The 20355-nt window shown below is 39.3% G+C and overlaps 1 protein-coding gene across 6 annotated transcripts in view; it reads left to right on the top strand.

Annotated features, from left to right (window-relative positions):
* The window catches only part of LOC119893546 (transcription factor SOX-6-like), a 110393-nt gene that overhangs the window by 16188 nt on the left and 73850 nt on the right, over positions 1-20355 (top strand). For 5 of the 6 annotated variants that reach the window (XM_038705774.1, XM_038705770.1, XM_038705769.1 and 2 more), the window contains exon 2: positions 1096-1163. The exons of the other annotated variant lie outside the window; for it this stretch is intronic. The gene's annotated coding sequence lies outside the window, so the exon portion shown is untranslated. The remainder of the gene's footprint in view (positions 1-1095; positions 1164-20355) is intronic. 6 annotated transcript variants of the gene reach the window in all.

Raw genomic sequence — 20355 nt, 5'->3', positions numbered from 1 at the left:
CAGTGTTTGCTTTTTTCTTCATTGTTCTCAATTAGCCTCAAATTGTGGAATCAAAGGAACGTTTGTATTGCGCTCTTTGTACAACTTAGATGCTGTGATAAGGCGCTGTCATGATGCATAGTGTCAAAAAAATGCTGCTGTGGTGTTTTTTGTTGTCCGTCTGTGTGAACACAGCCTTTCTCTTTAAGTCTCTGTCCAGTTCAGCTCTTTCTTTAATTAGTGTCCTCCCTCTCTCAATTGAGACTAGCTCCCATATCCTCTCAATTTGGGGCCCACTTGGGGCGGTCCCATCCTGAACATGGTACCTTCAAAGCGCTCCATCAGCCATTTGACCTCTTTGATGTTATTATTTGTTTTCTATGACCCCTGGTTTAGCAAATGGCTGTTTGTACTGTGTGCTTGTGTGCATGTGAGGCTATAATAAGGCTGACCCCAGGTTAGCTCTCAGAGTGGTCTGTTTAAGCCACGCAGCCCAGGAATGACTAGCTGTCTATCTGATGAGAATGATTTCCCCCCTGCTCTTATTGGAATCAATTTCATAAAGAAAATATCAGGCACTAACTGTATTAAGGCTGATTGTGGCCAATTTTTCGACTTCAAAGCTACATGCAAGAATCATGCTGTTTGTTGTTTGTTAGACTTTGCGGGGCTGAGTGTGTGCCGTTGCGGTGCGTAGTGAAAGTGCTGTGTGAGAAATACACTGATTCTCTGTTGGCTCTGCTGTAGACTTCACACAGGACCTCTGTTCTGTAGTGAACAGCCACTACAGAGGGACCTCAGGTGGGTCTTTCACTGGGCTCCAAAAATACTTTCCAATTAAAATTTTCATACTTTGTCAAGCCTCAGTTTGTTGGCTGTTTGCAAAGAATTTGTCAGTATTCATTCAAATATATCCTTATTCCTATGGCAACGCACTCTTCCTTTAAATGGTTGGTTCACCCAAATTACCAATTACAATGTTCTCACTTACCTCTGATGGTATTAAGCCATTTTTTCTTTCTTTAATTAGTGGTGACGAAAGCAGACATACCACTCGAAAGTTATTGTTAAACAAACATTCTAATAATCATTTCCTTTTGTTTTCCTCTTTTTCAGGTGACGTTCATGTATTTTAAAGTCAGCCACAAGTGAGAAGAGGGTGGTGGAGTTGAAGTCTAATTTCTGTAAGTTTCCCTAACTGATTGACACAAATTCTATTTATTTCCTTGTACTGTAACATTGCCAGCTTGTGTATGCTTTTGCATCACTGTTTGGCACTTTTGATGATTGCTTCCACCAAGTGGCAGATAAGAAGCTTTCATAGAGAACACATTATTGTTTCCTTAAAGTGTAACGGAGCAACTCTTGCTGGTGTTTGAACACATCACATTTAGCACCAGTGGTTGTGTTAGCAGAGCAGCACGCAAAGTCTAGTGTTAGTGCATGTGTGTGTGTGAGTCCATGTAAGCAATACACTAGCTGACTCTATGCATGTCCACTGCCTCTCTCCCTTCCATCGGCACATACAGAACGCTTTTGATTTGTTTCACAGCAAATGCAGACCTCCACTCCGGTTAGTATTCTGCCTTGTGCACCCTCAATAGCTGCTTTCACTTGGGTGAAGAAAGGGGTCTTTTAAAGAGTCTCACAGGCATCACTCCAGGAACCTTTCAGCGTAGAGACCTACAGTATGCCTTTTAATGGACTTTCACTCTGTGAGCAATAAAGATTATATCTGGAGTCAAATAGTGCTGTAGGTAACACTAACCCAAATTAAGATGGTGAGGTCGCAGTGGCCAATCTCGATGGTTTCAACAGAGGCAGGAGACATATGAAATGCACAGATGGGAGAGGTTGGAGAAAAGAGTGATCTGACCATCTGGCTAATCCTTCTGTTTAAGAATACTTATTAAGGCCCTCTCTAGTGGCTCTTGAGCTGTGTCACTGCTAGGTCAACAACTTGTTTGATTCTCTTTGGCAACTTGCGGAGTGGACAGACAGGCTTCAGTGTTTTGTTGTGTGTAATAATCTGTGTCCTGCTGGCTGATCATGGAGAAATTTATGGTGTGTAAATCATCTACCTGTATGATTGTCCCTCTTTGGGAATTGAGAGCCCATTAAGGGGTCGCAAGATGAATCTGATGATTAACAATTTAGGAAAACAGGAAATATATTGCTGTTGCACAAAATGAGGTTGATTTTTTCAGAAAAAAACCTTAAAAACATTTTTAGTTTTTTAAAAAACATTTCACTCCTTTAAATATAACAAATTGAGGAGGAAGAATCCATTTTGTTGAACTGCTCAGAACATAATGACCAATGCAACCAGTAGCAAGTAGACAAACTGTAGCTTTGTTTGTTCTCAACGTTGAGAACAACTGATCTAGGTGGCTCACCTGCTACCAAGTAATTTATATCAAGTTTATGTGACAAAAAATACAAATAAACTAAAAAGTCAAGAATGTGGGGCAAGGTAAACGCTCCACTGCTGAAACACTTCTGAAACACTTCCAGTGTGAGTTGACGCCGGGCTGAGGACGGATCAAAAATGTGGCACAGCCACCGCCGGTGTGAGTCTGGGGATAACCTTAGTAGTCTACGTCGGTGCCTCAGAATTCCCATGGTGCATGACGGTGATGGGAGTTTTGTTAAAATTTGCTAATAAGTATGCCATTTGTGATTGATTTATTTTAAACGTGTTTGCTTAGAATGTTTATAGTATTTTTTGTTGGTAACTGTCATTCTTGTGGTAGTTTAACAGCTGAACTCTTTGTTTTGTCTTCGTTTTAAATTAATGGAAGGAAATGGCCTGTCACTCCTCTCGCCTGAACGCGACTTCAGTCAATTGACATAAGTTTTGCAGCCCATGTAGGGAGCCCCCCACCCAGCAGTAGCATATTGTCTGGTGACAGATATTTTTTGATGCTTTGGAAGATGATATTTTATGAAAGCAATAAAATATTGCAAACATCAGAGTAATTATTCCAGGCCTTATTTCCTCTGCCTAACTGCACTGCATTTGAAGAAACAAATTGTGTCATGATTGGGGAAAACCAGACCACTTAAGTCCACGTTTAATTCCATCAAACTTCCTTAATTTCATCAGTTCATCTGGAAACTTGAAATCACATTATTGTGTCTTTTAACATGCAGTTGCTTTTCAAATCTAATTATGTGGCGGTAAGATGACAAGTGGACCCTCCTAACAAAATTACAGTATTTATAGGGTACAGATCATGTCGTGCCAGCAACAATTTATGTTATCTTTGTTTTATTTGACTTTGGAAGGAAAAGGGTGCTGTGCGTTGCAGGATTTCCTTAACCTATACTGTATATACGGTATCTAGTGGCTTTGATCAGAAAAGCTGGGGTGTGCCCATGATTAATGTTTTAGATGATTTGACATCACTGGACAGTTCACAAAATTTGTCTTCAAACAAGTTCATATTTGGGTACACTGTGGTTACTGTCAGAGCATGGTGAACTAGATTCCGATTTTTATTTGTGTATCCAAAATCTGTTTAGTGAAGATTAGGAGAATAAGTTCAAAGCTCATTTAGCCATAAATTTACACAATGTTTCACTCTAGTGTGGCATTTAGAGATATAGAAATTTTAATCTGAGATATATATGCTTAACCTGTCAAATACAACTGGAAGTAGCAGTGAGAAATATTTTGAGAAAATATTTCAACCACTTTATACATCATGACAGCCCTATTTATAGAGCTCTGTTACACATGGTTGCTGTAATGTCAGTCATTTGCAAAGAGTTAGACCAGATAGTGACCAGATAGCAAGCAGCTGTTGGGCTGATTTGTGTTTGCTGTTTTATAATGAGTTAATGAGCTAATGAACTCACTGAGGTTACCTGTTTGGCTTACCCAAAAACAATGTCCTTCTCTACTTTTTACTTCAGCTTTTATGTGAACCTTACTGCATTGCTGTGTAAGACAAATCAGCGCTGCTAATGGGCAACATCTAACAAAATTTAGTGTAGTTTCTCAGTACCTAACCTTATGTTAACAGTGAGCTATTATGTCCTCTCGAGCTTGGACATTTAGATAATTGATCTGATTTGTCCACACATATGAAATGTCCACTTAGGTCTTGAGTTGACAGAATGCCTTGGAAGGAAATCCATTTAGTGATGGGAAAAGAGAACTGAACTTCAGCGATCTGCTACGGCCATGCTTCAAGTCAGCACATTCGTTCATGCGTGCCAGCTCACCAGCACATGTACATATGTTTGTGTGTTATGTATTTAGTTGTTTTCCAGGCTGTGTCTGTGTCAATTTACTTGTGTTTGTACTTGCATGCATGTTTGTGTTTTGCACACTCATGCCTCATCAACATCCCGTCTGAGACCCATCTGGTTTGCTTTGAAGAGGCTCGTGGAGCTGCAGCGGCTGGGCTTCAAGGCAGGGCCGGGCCGGGCCGCGCCGGGCCAGCAGCGGTCCCTCCCCACTTACACGTTAATCCACGGTGCGAGGCCCTCTGCCAGTAACAGTATAGACCGACCCTCATGGCTACTTCCCAAACCACCCAGGCTCATACCCCACTTTCTCTCTTCTATTGCCCTTGAAATGGGGCCTGCTCTAAATATTATCTCCCCCTGCGCTTTATCCCTCCGTTTATCCCTAAGTCGGCAGAGAGAAGAAAGGAGCCGTGGGACTGAGTCACTTTTTCCCCTCTCTTCTCCTCTCTCCAAAACCACAGGCAGCGGCAGCGGCTTCCTGGAGATGAGCGCTTTTGTCTGTTGTGTGACCGCTGCGGCTTTAGGCAGATCCTCCTCTGATGAGGTAATGCACAGGCTAGATGAGGAGGCAGAGTGAGAAAGGAGGGATGTGAAGGAGGAGAGCAGCCTGAGGATGGATCTATATTTTAACCTTTGATTTATCCAGGGAAAGGGTACTACTACAGGGATGCATGCTCTTTTCAGCAACACCCTGCTTCATATGGAGGCCACTGCACACATTCACATCTACTTGGAGGTGGCCAGTGCAACTGGCTATTAACTGGTGCCTGCTGGTCTTCTCCGCTGCAGCATCTGTGGGTGCCTTGATGAGGGGCTCCTGAAGCTGAAGGAGGAAATATCATTATTCCTTTTTGTAAAGATTTTCCATGTTGATATTGTTTTCCAAACGGCAACCACTTTAGTAAAAAGAAATTATATTACTTTTAGGGCATTATGGCGCCAATAACTTGTTAGCAGGTGGGAAGACAGGAAAGAGGAATGTTCCTGTCTATGACATGTTGCTCTTGGTGATTAGTCGACGTGCCTGGATAAAGTAGTGAAATTTCCAAAAACATTACACTCTCGAGGTGTAAATGCTATAGTTTAATTTATTCTAACTAGGGCTGTCCCCGATTAAGGATTTAGTCAAATCAGAATCATCAGAACCTGCCCATAGTCGACTGATAGTTGAATCATGTGTGTTTTTGTGTGCGGCGATTGGGGTGGGGGGGTAGCTCACGGTAGCTCCGCTTTAATCTTGAGAAGCTGCAGAACTGCAGTCTCTGTTCATTCAACTTACACTGTAAATTTCCAGCTAAACTGAGGCTTTTTGAAGACCCTTTTCTCTCTCTCTCTCTCTCTCTCCTGCCTTCAGTTTTGCATGCATGCCGTGCTGCCGATTACTGTATGCACGTCACGGTTCCTTGCAGGTCTATTCAAGTAGCCGGCTATTTAAAAACGATAAAATATTCTTTGTGTGGTTCATCATCGGTGATAAATTATCTGAAAGTCCCACGAGGTGCGGACAACTTGGCTCAACACCAGTGAAGCCGGGGCTCAGTCTCTTCAGCAAGTGTTCCTCTTCTGCCACTACACCCTAACTGCACACATACACGCTAAGCCTACACATGTGCACTGATGACCCAGGGTTAGGTTACAATTTAGGATTTATTTACGCACTTTAAAAACATTTATTGAAAGTTTTATTCCTTTTACATGTTTATTTACAGCATTATATGTTGAAATGTATATTGTAGTAGGCTGTATATTAGCTTATTGGGAGAAAACTGGTAGTTCTATGTAAAATCAGACGTTGAGCACCAGCATATCGCCAAAATGGCATGATCCTTGTTTCGCTTCAAAACTTCGACTGTGAGATTGACAGTTGAATAAGGCACCGCCCATCGAAGCATCGAATCTTCGACTATTGGGGGTCAGCCGTAATTCTAACATTAAGAGTTGTCAGCTGACATATCATGGGGCATTAATGATTTTAAATGGACAGTCGTTGAATGTCAAGCAAGCACATTTTGAGTAAGTGTTTCTTACGTGTCTTTTTTTGTAAGGTTGCAGTTGCCCTCAAATATGTTGCACAGCTGGATACAGGATTATTCATAAAGAGATACATATGTGGTGAGAGTGTGAAAGAAGATATAAACATCTACTTGAATTATCAAAATGATGAGAAGGCAACCAGTGAAGACAGCATGTCTTCACTGGTTTCCCCCCTCTGCCTGACAAGAGAGTAGTCCCTTCATACGCATGCTCTGTTAACAGGACATAAAACCAACTTCCCACTCAACAATTTTTGGCTGAAGTATTAACCTTTCGATGAAAAGAAATGGCTGGTGACTTCAGTGCTGGTGCCGGTGCTTCAGAAAAAGCACATGACACACACAACCACACACCAGGCCAAGCAAATGAGTTGTCAGTGGAGGGAACTGTAATACACGGAATTGTCAAGACTGAAATTGGTAGGGAACGGGGAAAATGTGGAGGGGAAGTGACAGTGTTTCTTGAATTGTTTCTTACAGTGACACTGTACTATGTTAGTGTTAGAGTTATGCTTTATTTTTTCTGGAAACTTAGTTATTTTGTGTACCTTACTATGATGAATTACTATAAACAATTGTGCTTTATTTTTGTTCTGTCCTTTTAAAGGAGTAAAGCACAAAATGAAATATATTAGACCATAATTTAAAAAGCTGTAATCCATCCTTTCATTAGCAAATAAGTATACAGAAACAAGACATGTTTCAATAATGTATCAGAAATTTTTACAAAAGTTGTTAGTTTAAACAACATTTTGCAACAATTTTAACAACAATATAATTTTAACAACAATATGGATGTCCACAACTGATCGTGTTTCAGTTGCTATTTAAGAATTTCTGCCTGTATGTGTGCACACATTGTTAGTGTGTATTCAGCTACACTTACAGTCTCTCAACGTGTATGTGCTCATGTCTTATTTCTCATTTCTTCTGTGAAAACTCTTATCTGCTTGGACTTCTGGCCTCCTGTTTAGGAATGCCACCAGACTCGCTGACACTTAGGATAATTGCTTCCTGTTTAAACTGTCATAGGTTATGGAAGTCAGAGATCATGGTCAATCTCAGCTGTTGTGCTCTGGGCTACAGGGGATGCCACCTGGTCCTTAGATCGATGTGATCCAGCATATTGTTCTTTCCAAACAATGTGTTTCCTCACCTTTTTAAATTCTTCAACATGCCGTAGCTGGAAAAGCTTTAAAATACCTTGTGTTTGAATGCAGTGTTGCCTTTGTAGGTGGAAAGAAGGAAGGTTGGGACAAAAAGTATTACCTCTGCTGCAGTGCTAACACCTGTTTCTGAGAGATTCGTGGTAGCTTCCCATTTGTGAAAACGGTTTTGCTGACCCTGGATGCAGGTCACTACCAAACACCAACAACATCCTCATAATTACAGTATTCTCATTACAGTAAAAATCCTGCATCTCATTTTAAAGCTGCCATCAGCCAAAATTAACTGGCCTTAATGGCTGCTGATTACATTCCTACACTGGCCAACCCCAGCTCCATTTTTAGTGATCTGATCGTTTAAGTACATGCTAGCATAATTGAGGTCTCTTCCTTGATTAGATTTGCACCAGCTTTTAACAAAGCCTGCTCCAACTTAATCCAATGAGCCCCATTGTAGGGGGAGCGGAGGGATGACATCGCTCCTGGTTAGTTTCAAAATCAACCGAGCCGTCAAGCAATTAGAGGCTACGCTGATAAAGAGGTTGGACAACTAAAACTAATGACACAATGTTTCTTAAGGCTCACAAGATAACAAGTAGACAATTGAGCTGTAATTCATACCATGAAATGTCTTTTTACTTTGTTAAGACACTAACTTTTTTAGAAAAGGCTTAGGAATTATTTACATGAATGTAAGTTAAGCTTTGTATCACTTTAAATATTAAAATGCTTTCAATTAACAATAAAGCACAAAGCAACAAGACAGTAATGTTTTCTGGTAAAATGAAATGAAGACAATGAAACATGGTGCCTGATTTTGATGGTTTTTCAAGCATGGGCCTGTTCTGACTAGAGTTGTCATATCCAAAGAGTTCATGTCACTTCTATCGTAAGGCATGTCCATGTCTTGGAATTTTATAAATTTTACACATCAGACATCATGTCCTTAGCAGACCTGACCTACTGGGACCGGAAAGAGCAGCCCAGCAGGGTGTAGAGGTGTCGTCTCTGGCTATGTCCCCTGGTGACACCTGCCTGTCCATAATCGCAGTTAGAACTAAACCTCCTTCTGACCTGTGGCTTTGTCCTCTGTCACCGTCAATTAGTCATGTACCTTGAGTCAGCCAGAGGAAAGTGTACATGTGTGTGAGCGTACATGCTTGTGCTTAAAAACCTACACTTACTGTTAATTGTTTCATGCATTTATGTTTCTAAGACACTAACATTGGTTGCATCTATTAAGTGTGCATGTGAATTACAGCTGAAATTATTAGTTGATTGACAGAAAATTAGCCGGCAACTATTTTGATAATTGATTAATCCCAAAGCATCCAGCTTTTCCAGCTTGCTTTTTTTTTTATCCTTTATGATGATATGACGATATTATGAATATCTTCAGGTTTTGACATAACAAGCAATTTGAAGACATCATCTTGGGCTTTGGGAAGTTGTGATGGGCCTAACAACTTTCTGTAAAAACTTCTGAAATCATAGTATTAACTGAAAAATCCCTGAAATTCTTTTTGAAAACACATGCCTCACACAGACTTCGTATGTGATGTTAATCTTTATGTAAGATTACCAGCATGTATGTTATTAGACTTGGTCTAATTGATCTTCTCTCTGACCAGATCAGTGTCTAGATTTACAGGAAGGTTTTCTTTACCTCTACTTCCCGTCTATTCTGTGTCTGTCAACCCTCCTCTATTCTTAACAATAGGATTTCATACTCATTATAAATAGGCCTGAACAAGTCATAGCTCACCTGTTCAAGCTGTAACTAATCCAGAACTATTTCTATAGTTCCCCTCCAGGTTCAGTGATCTGGCCCATGAGGTACCAGGGGATGAACAGGCATGTTGATATGTTGGAGAGAAAGACATAAAGAGAGAGAAAGAAACAAATGATTTTGGACGCAGGCCCAGGGGCATTATGAAAATCAAAAGCTGCTGATTGCAGTTTCACAATGTTTTTGCGTTGCATTTCTGATCAGTCATTTAGCTTTGGCATAACAAGAATAGTAGGTCAGAAAATTGGGTATTTGTACACACACTGTACAGCACACATAAACACACCACCTTATCTGGATCCTGTGTTTACATGCGATTGTTGAGTAGCTGATACGCAGCACGATAAATGCACTTTGATTTACAGGAGAAACAATGCTGTCCTATGTGAGCCTGGGACACTGAAGACTGGAGTAACTGTGATATGAACACAGGCCAAATTTATGTGTGTGTTCAAGACGGCAAGCAGTTTGGAGTATGTTTGTTAAAGCCTTTGGAGGAGGCTCCAAAATGTTTGGCTCCTTCTCAAATACTGGATGACTTGCTGATAATAGAGAGAGATTTTTGATGCTCTTGCCAATTTGTCATTATTGAAAGAAATGCTTTTAGATATGCAGTCAAAAGTGCTGCGTATGCTGAAGAAAAAAATACAAATTCAAATGATTTATCATCTGGATGCTATTAATTTAACCTATGGAGTCTTAGTCAATAATTAATGTCTATTGGCATATGACCCTATAAGCCATACAGTAAACAGCATGTCTCATAACTATGTATGAGATCTTGTAGTCAGCTAATATATGACTGAAAGGCCCAGAGACAAGCCCTGGGTCTAAATAAATCAGCCATATCTAATGAACCCCCTAATTGTGATTTACAGCCTGCAAACCCAGTGCTGCAATGGAGTGAAATGGCTGAAAAAGAGAGAGAGAGAGAGAGCAGTCAAAGGACAAGAGTATCCTCATCCAGCAAAGCAGCTTTATTAAAAACGCTGCTCCTTTCCAGCAACTGTGAAATGTGAAATTCTTGCGTGAGTCTCATGAGAGGTTGGTCAAGACATGATACTTAATGCGATAAAAATCAGAACAGCTGGATGAGTAACTGTTATGCTCACAGGCCAACCAACAACAGAGAGAAAGAGAGGATATATTTATACATTCAGTTAAGTAGTAATCTACTCGTTACAGTAAAAAAAAAAAGTCAGCTATTGCCTGTGGTGACTTTGCTTTTTCACTGGAAGCAGTATTGTGATGTACATTTCTTTGGTTTGATGTTTTTGTTTTAGTTTCTGTTTGTGGTGCTCTGTTTTTGTTGCTATCGCAATACAATTCTTCTCCTATTTATTTCAGACTAACTGAAAACATACGGCCCATTTCTTCTGTGCCAGAATATTTTTCTCATTAAAGACCTATCAACATCTGCCCTTCAGAACAACAAATGTAAAAGCTTTTATGAACTGTATGTACAATAGAATCACTACTGTTTTAAATGCTACTATGTTAGTTAAAATTATGAAATTGAGCAAGAAAATAGAAATATATTAACATGAAAGGTTTATTGCCTGATGCTCAAACTTTCCATGCTTGACGTCAGTCATGTTGGACTGAACAACCCCACCTGAGCCTTAAATATTTGCCCTGATTCAAGGGCTTAAGTCCATGTGAATAACGGCTGCTGAGATTGGCTAGATTAACACCCAACATGGTTTGAAGCGAAGTCTTGTGCACCATGAACGATGTATATTGGTTGTCGGCTGGTAAAGGACAATAGATACCTTGTACATTAAAGAGTCTCTGACCTTGCAGCACACACTCACACCTCTCTACATTCAAGAATGTGACTGTGTGCATTTGTACTTGTACATGTGTTTTTACTTGCTTATGTTCATATCCCAGAGAAAGGTAAAGCGTGACATATTCACTTTCCTCGCCCCGGTTTTTCTCAGCTAGTATGACTTATCCACAGAACTGCCTGGTCAACATTTCTGTCCTACACGTGTTCATTGTATAGGCCAATCGCCCATGGTATCATCTTATCAACTCGCACGTAACTGTTTCAAATCACCCAGCCTGATTCCCATAATACACATATGCAGCTAAACACACACACTTACACTATTTAATGAGTGGCTTCAGCCAGGCCAGAGGACACACCGTGGAAAGGATTAGTCTGGATTGTGACAGCTCGACATGCCGGGAGACACTGACATGCCTTCAATTGCCAAACAAGACAACTGCTCCTGCAGAGGTTGAGCATGACCTCCCTCACTTCATCGCTACCTCCTTTACACTGCTTTCAAGTCTTATTATGTAGATTTAAGAAGAAATATATTGTGTAATTTAAATTAATGTTTTACACCTTGGGGATTTATTAGACTTTCTTATCCAAAGTTGAGGAAAGGAGATTCAACAGTAAATTAAATCAGGCCTGACATGGAGATAAGAAATATAAGTGTTTTTTATTCTTTGATGTTTTAGGTATTGTAGATTCCAATAATCTGAGTTTGTGTTTGGTCGTGTTTTTATTGGTATTTTTTTGTTTGTTTTTTGGCAGCCATCAGTTAAGTTATTTTTATTGTCTGTTTGTGGGTCATTTGTCTTAACAAAAAATAACATTGAAATTGAAAAAAGTGCCCGAATGCAGTATTTAGCCGCACAGGATGGAAATTAGTTGAATCTAATTAAGTTGCATTTCTCAAAAAAGCAGTAGCAGAAATTCAACTGCCTTTGGAGCCAAATCCTAAAAATATGACTGTACCCAAGGGACTTGAACCTTATTGGAGTGTTGCACTTACCCTAAGACCATCTGGATAAGAGTGTCACCTCAATGCCCTATGTATGAAATTTTTTTTATTACATTTCTACAAATCTCCACTCTTTCTACTGATATGTCTGTATATGTGACAGCATTATACACTGTCTAAATGAGTTAAATCTTGTGTTCTGAGAAGAGATGACTTGTTAGAACCATCTGTACACATTACACATTCAGGCCGGTCAATAATTGAATAAAAATATGTTGTTTTTCAACCAACTGAAAGTAGCATGCATCTAAATAATGCAGCCATTTCATGCTAACAAAGCTGAGGAAATCCTCAACGCTCTTCCTCAGATAGGGAACAAAGCTCATTGTCAGAGGATAGAGAGGCGTCTGGGATTACAAGGGGCGCATCCAGTGAAACGACTTGTCAGTCCTAATCTGGGATTAGCAGGCTTTTGCGCCTCCTGGGCGTTCTAAAAGCCACCTGTTTGGACGTTCCTTGAGATGTTGTGACACTAGAGCTCCTTGTTTGATTGTAATTCTTTTGTTTACATCATAGTTTTAGATGATTTGTTTATTTCATTATGAGGATACAATCTAAAATTAAAATTCACAAATTTGTTAGAATAAAACAGTTGTTTTAATCAATTAAATTTTACTTGTCCTTTGCAGGGCTCTGTAGTCCACTATATGCGAGTATCTACTGTCATTATGTCTCTGCACCAGTGCAGCCAAGAAATTGTTGTTCTTTAGGATTGCAGTGTTTTTTAAGAACTCTATTTAAGAACATGTGCTATCATACCTTTTCTTTCAATCAACAATTGAAATTAGTCAACATTTAACAAAATTTGTGTTTTCAAGAGATTTTGTCCCTTTGTGCCTTCATGTCCACTCAGCTCAACATTTACTGAATTATATATGTGGACTGGAGATGGACAAATGCAGTACATTAACAACATTGGAAAACAGTAAACATGGATGTCTGATGATTGTTCTTAGCTGTGGACCCTTGTGTCCTGTAATGACTTATTGAAACTAACTTTTAGCCTCAGGGCTAATGCAGTCACTCTGAAAAATGTGTGAGGGCAGCTGTTGTATCGTCACTGGCTTCTATCATGACTTTTTACTGTTGATGTCACCCTGAAATAGATTTTACTGCCAGTGATACTTTTGAAACTTAACCTGCTTTGATTGCCTAATCTTCTTTATTTATTTGACAGTAAACACTTTTCATTCCTATCTGTGCTTCATTAAAATGTCCACATGCATCTTATTTTTGAATAGATATTTAGTGAGATATTTCTATATTGGAAGGATGATTTCAAAAACAACATCTTTCTTCCTTGGAAAACGAACATTCATAGTTTTATCTATATTCTTAAGATAACATGATTCCCCCTGTAGAGGTCAAAGCACAATTAGGCTTAAAACTTGTGTAACAAGCTTATTTGCACATCGAGTGGGATAATAAGGATAGTGGCTTGAAGTGAGAGGCCATGTGGTTGTTCTCTGCTGCATCCGTCCTGTTGATTAACAGCGTATTACCTCCTGTAAGGTGTTTGTCAAATGGCAAGCTGTGTGCACTTAAAGCTGTTATAGATCAGAGGTGAAAAGAGGTGAAGAGAAAGAGAGATGATAGAGGGAATGATAGTCTCTATGTAGAAATTTAAACCAAGAAACGGGAATGCATAAAAACTGATGTTCAATGTTTATTGTTGACGGAATGAAAGCTTCCTTCTCTGCTTTAGATGTCAGTTTATAGTGGTACCTTATCCTTAAAGGTTACATTTTAATTCAGCTGCCTTTCTGGCCAAGGTTTGGCAGCGATCCATGCCAAGTGCAGAAATGGCACTATTGTCACCAGTTATATTTGTCTGATCACAGATATTTTGTCTGATGTATCACTTTCTGCTGGCTTTGATACTCTTGCTCATATCATAGTGATATACTATTTTGAAATTGCTCCTGTCCAATCACCTGTGGGGTTCCACATGGTTCTAGTGTTGGTCCCTTTTCTATTTCTTACTAGCCTGTTTCAACCTACATACTACCTCTAGGTCAAGTAATGTCCAATTTCAGTATTTCTTTAATTGTCATGCTGAGGATGTAGAGATACATCTGTCCATACATCCATCAGAACTCTCCTCTCACTTCTCTAGCAGACTTCAAGGCTTTGATATACAGTCATTTAACGATGTTAACTGCTAATAAAACCACAGAGAAAGACTTTGAGCCTCATGCAAATAGAGAGCATGTTAGGCAGGCTATATCCAATTTAGTATGTATTGCTAACAGCAGACAGCTGGGTGCTTTTTGACTTTTGAATTTTGCTTAAAAATCTTTTTAATAGTAAACAATAAGTTCAGCTCTTTTTAGCTATCGATAAATAATTTATTTCTCCTAGGATTTTTTGGAAATGGGAATGGTTGACCTTGAAACTACTAGTGTTGCTGAGAGGGCATGTTAAGAATATGTGGTGTTGTCGTAGATGCGGCACACTAATTTTTACCTGTTTAGGCTTGTCACATCCTAAGATCCTCTGAGACATTTTTACTAATTCCATGTTTTCCATTTCTGTGATTTACAATTTAAGCACATTTAGTCATCAGAATTTAGTAATCATGTGGTGGATGAAAATTTCTAATATTCAATGAGAAATATTAAATATTGAGTCAATATCAATGAATGTGATGTATCATGCACTACAGAAATATTCAAATGTGCAATTATATATGGGGACAAAACAGTAAGATATAAAAATACTGTAATACTATTTATTAGGGGACAATTCACAATGGATGTATTGCTGCAATACATGTATTGTGAAGTGCCTCCACATGGTGCTGAACACAGTGGTTGTGAGTCGGAGGCTACTCTCACGTCGGCAGCGCTCCTCTTGTTTACAAAGCCTGATGGGACATATCTTTTAAATTATTTAATTAATTAATTTAATTATAACGGAATATCTGACTCCGCCCACAAAGCCACAAAGTCTACAACGAGTTTGAGTCTTGCATCTGTCGATGTGGTTTCACTTCTGAGAGTTTGTTGAAAGGAGAAGTTCTTGCTAGCGTGCCATCTTCGATATGATCGCTAGGTAGGGCCGCCCACCCAAGACAATGGTTGGGGAAACACTGAATTTAGTTTTCTGTAATTGCCAACATACAAGCCGAGTTCCACTTTTATTTTATTTCTGTTAAGCACTGTATTAAGTCTGGTGTTTTATGGTAAGAATTTGTCTGTTTAAATGATGGCATAGCTGAACAATGTGGTCTACTTTAAGGATTAAGAGACAAAATATTCACACTTCTAACTACCGTGAGCAGGAGGTAGCAGACAAATAGTCCTTTTGAGCCACTGAGTGTTGACTTTGGTCTTCAATGGTTTCTTCAATGGTTTACTCTGTATCGTTGCCATGAAGTAGATAAATGTATATGTGTACTGTATTTGTGTTAGCTAGGGGTGTGTTCACGAGCCAGGAAAAATAACAAGCACAAGGGAGGGTGTTGGTCAATAAGGCCACTTATGGATTTTTTGGGGTCTGCGGTTTTGGTCTGGGTCCCTGAACACAGAGACCCAGCATAGTGGTGTGTGTTTATGCCCACTGTACAAGCAACGCATTCATAATTTTTTGAGTGTTCCATCATTGGCTTTGATTGAGATTTTCCATCGACAGGACTAATGGAGACATAAAACCCCATGTTTGCTCCAGGTGTCCATCTGATGAGAGACAAAATCCTTAAATTGCAATGTTTGTGAGTATCAAAATACACTGCAGACACTGGACAATGGGAATTTTTCTCCACATTTTCCTCCATGGAATAGATAGGGACTATGTTTTGGAAATTCTATATAATAATAATTTACCACCCAAATTATACAAATGTACTCACAAATTAAATACCTGCAGCAACTCACTGAACAACATTGTTGTTGCTATTAGAAACCTTAAAACCTTTGCTTGTTGTATTCTTATTATTTAGTATTGTGTAATAAAATGTTAATAAAGTCAATTAATCTCTTAAACTGGTTTCATATACCAATGAACAGAACAGTAATTTGGTATTTCATTGATAAATTTGAAGATGATATTCCTATTTATTGATAAAAATGATACATGACAAATTATTTCCATTGGGTTTTATGTCCAATAATGGAATCAATCTTGTTCTTTGACTTTTTTGATAATTGTTGAATGGATTTACAAACATCTTTTTAAAATAATCTTAGAGATTTTATGAACTGAATTTTTTAGCTAGGGTGATGCCAACATCACCATTTTTAGTGCATTATCCTGGGGGATCTTGTGCAATGTTACTGTACCACTGTACTACTGTCGTGTTTGTATTATTGTGGTGTATCTGCACTACACCTCCCAGACATCATATGTCAATCAAACAGTGTTGGCAGTATTATGCTCTCTTTGTTTGGTCAGTGAAGGTGGCTTTTGGGCTGGGTGAAAGGAATAAGATTTTTTGGGAAAATAAATTGAGAAACTGTTCATTGATAAAATAACCAAATGACAATGTCGGTGTCTAGTGAAACGTTTGTGCCAACTGGCCAGCATGACGACCACATATTGAGTTGTAGAATTTCCTTTCCTTCTTTTAGAGGCAAATTATATTGTTTCACTGGATTAAAAACTGAAAAAATACATACAATGACATGTGCACTATATTCTTACTGTTTTAGAATGAAATTACTCAATTCAGTAAGAGTTAATTCAGTTTTAATCTGTACCTGACCTGAACTCTGCTCCTGCCCATCCCCTCTGGGTGCCTTGTGATTGTAAATACTTTCTAATGAGGTAAATACATAGAGCTATTCAGTATATTATACTGATGGTCACACAATGACTTGTTTACTTGAGAATTGTGAAAGGATTTGGTTGTGACATCTGATTGATGTACATACTGTTCTCACCTGACCATCGCGCACAGTATCCGCCTTCTGCTTAACTCCCTTCATTGTTTCACTTAAGTCATGTAAAGGTCAGAGAATACCTGGAGTTGCACGCGGTAAGCACCCACAGCTTTCAAACAGTGCAGCTACTTGTTGGCTCTGTTGGCTACAGAGCTGCTTCTTACAGTGAAATCCATGTTAATGGGTTGGAATTTCAGAAAACAAAACAGCTTTTCTTGCTATTCAGGCAGTGACGAAATGGGCTGGTTTGGGGGTAACGGGTGTTGTTATCGAACGTTTCTATTTTGGGCAAAAGAGGCAGGATGAGGGAATCTCTGGGAGAAAACAGGGCAGCGTGTGTGTGTTCACATTCCACATGTCTGACCTATGACAGTGCCCTCTGTTAGCAGTGCTCCACGATGATCTAATGAGAGTCCAGACAGACCCTAAATTTAGGAGTTGGGAGAGCCAATTCTCTTTAAGCTTTTATTTTCATTATTTATCCAGGGAAACTGACTGAGCACACATGTTCTTTTTAGTAACACGTTGCAAATCATTCACAACTGGGAGCTGCCCGGTACCAATCACTGACTTTTGATAGCCACCAAACAACTTCACTGCAGCAATTAGGTTTGAAAGAAGCAGGCATTTAGGAGGCATGGGGCACAATGATAGATGCTATCAAGTTACATTATAGGTAGAGCAGGATCTAGCACTTTTTTTAGCTCGACCCATTCAAGGGACTAAAAGTCAGGAGATCGCTGCATGTGGTGCGTTTGATCATGACCATTCTTTTTAAAATCTGCCTCTTTTAAGTTTCCTAAATGTATGGAAGTACAACACAAAATCACTGCAGTACCCCTTAAAAGGATTATTCGAATTAAAACAACTTGGATCTTACTTTTGTAAGTTTGATTTCACCAGCATTTTAGTGACAACAATACTATTGCTTTGTAGCCTGACATCTCCATACCAATTTGAACCTCTCAACATAGTACTCAAAATAGCAATTGCTGAGATTTGGGAACATGGCAACATTACTGAAAAGAAGTCAAGAAACAAAAAGCAGTCAGATGATCATACAGGTTTTAAACCCTGCAGTTTAGTCACACTTTATTGGGAAAGAACTGGTAAAATTATCAGAGTTTACAGACGGATTTCCTGGATCAACTTTCACCTATCATACTTGCCATAGTTGCCTTAGACAGTTTTCTTGTGTAATGAGTAGGGGTGTGACGAAACACTTAACCCAAGAGATGAGACGAGATTCGAGATTGGGTTTACGAGATCAAGACTAGACGAAATTATAACTATTTAAAAAAAATCTTTAATGCTGAATTGTATGAAACTTTTGATCATTAAACACTTTATTTCCTGCATTCCTGCACCAGTTTATGGTGATTTTTTATTTATATGAAGAAAAACACAAAATCAGGTGGCAGGTGACAATTCAAACTCTATAGCCTAACTATAATAGAATATAATGCAGTGCAGCTCTCAGTCATTCTGTGCTGCAATCATCTCTGTTTCTTCTGTAGATGAACTTTTCTCATGTCATCATCCCTGCTGAATCATGATTTAGTCACCTCAATGATAAATTATTACATTTTAATTTAGTTATGAACTCCTGGACTTTAATAGCTTCTGTGTTTCAGCAGCGTTTCTGCTCATGTTCAAAACTTTCTGCACTTTTAAAATCTCTCCCACATATCATGTGTTCTCTGACATGTCCAGAGAAAAGGCAAAATACTACAAGACGTCATCATTTTATAAGAAGTCTGCCTGCCCTATACTCTGTTGTGCATAACGTTATTGATTTGCTGGTTGTAACGTCATCCCCTTCAGACCATTTGACCGACGCTGTTTGGGACTGCATGCTGCATGTGAAACCCGATAAGTAACTGAAACACTTTTGATCAGGCAGAAATCTCGGCACAAATCCACACGTTAACTTCAGCAGCTCAGATAAAGTGTAGCTCACAGTCCCAAACAGAGCAAGGCTGCTTCAGTTTTTATATGTTTATGTTGCACAACTCTATCAGCTACGTTACCACTTGTCACAGCTGTTTGGACTCACAGCTCCATGGGGTTACACCAGTGTCAGTCAGCTGGGCAGAGTTGATTTGCTCCACGAGTCTGTCTTTTCAGTTATAAATTTGTATTTTACTGCGTGAGGAAATTAATGTGTGGCTTGACAGCGTGTGAAAAATGTCATTTGTGTGAGTCTCGCGAGACTGCTTTTTACCTAACGAGAAATATCGTCACAATTTAATCTTGCAAGATCTTGTGGCGCGAGATCTCGTCACACCCCTAGTAATGAGGGATTATTGTCGACAGTATGTCAATATGTCAAAGTTCACTTTTGATTTTATGCCTAAACTAGAGAACTACCTGTTTCTTTGTATTAGTGATGTTGCTGTGTTGCCAGATCTTAGCAGGTGTTTTGGTGGGTTCAGTGTAATTGGTACAGATAGAAATGCCAAAACTACAAAATAAGATGCAAGTTGTAATAAACCAAAATTATCCTTTCAATGCCTGGCACAGAATGGCAGTTGCTGATAGATGCTATTGCAAGTATTCCACTAATAATGTCATCTTTTCTTTGATTGAGCTTGCGTTGCTACAGTTTCTGGTTGCTAATACAGAGGATGCCTCTGTTTTTAAACCTTCAGTTTCCCTTTGCTTTTCTTTCTTTGTATTTTCTTGTTGGGACTGTCCAAAAGACAAACATTTCCAAGGAGTCCTCAGTTGTCTTTCTCTCTGTTTTTTTCTCCTCTCATTCTCTGTCTCTCTTTCTCTTTGGTATTTCCCACTTCCTCAGTTCTATCCAACTGGGACGGCTGGAGATTTTACACCCAATTGGTTGAGTCGAAGGCCTTTGTCGGAGCCCTTCTCTCGCTCCACAAGTGGCAGAAGGGACCTGGGTTGTGAATGGTGCTTTGTGTACTGTTTTTCTAAGAGGGGGCCCTCACTCTCCCGCTCTCATCTGTCACAGGTCCCTCTCCGTCCACGCTTCACAATGCCTGATTGTTTCTGCCAAGTCGCCAGGTTCCAGGCCAGATCTGAACAACGCTTTCCTGCCAAATTCCGACCCCAGTTTTTAGTTTTCTTCCACTCACAAAGGGATTCTAAGTTACTGTCCACGTTATAGAAGGGGGACTAGCTGTCCACCAGCAACAGTTTGTTTGTTGACTGTCTCTCTGAGCTAAAGGCTGTAAGAATTTCCATAGGCAACAAAGGAGGGAAGGTCATTTTAACCAAAATGCTCAAAGAGAACAGTAATTAACATTGCTGAGCATACCTTCATTGTGATTATTAATAACATTAGGTAGATAGCATTTACTAGTGTTATTCAGCTGAGATGTTAAGCCTACTTGTGGGATGATCTTCCCAGCCTGACTTGCTGCTCTTAAGAAACTCTAAAATGCATGAGGATAAGAAAAATTAAAACTCTTCACTCAACAGTGCATG

Source organism: Micropterus salmoides, unplaced genomic scaffold, assembly GCF_014851395.1.
Source record: "Micropterus salmoides isolate LMB-PRFRI ecotype aquatic unplaced genomic scaffold, ASM1485139v1 Ms_hic_scaffold_8, whole genome shotgun sequence".
Taxonomy (NCBI): Eukaryota; Metazoa; Chordata; class Actinopteri; order Centrarchiformes; family Centrarchidae; genus Micropterus; species Micropterus salmoides.
This window is presented reverse-complemented; position numbering and strand designations above follow the sequence as displayed.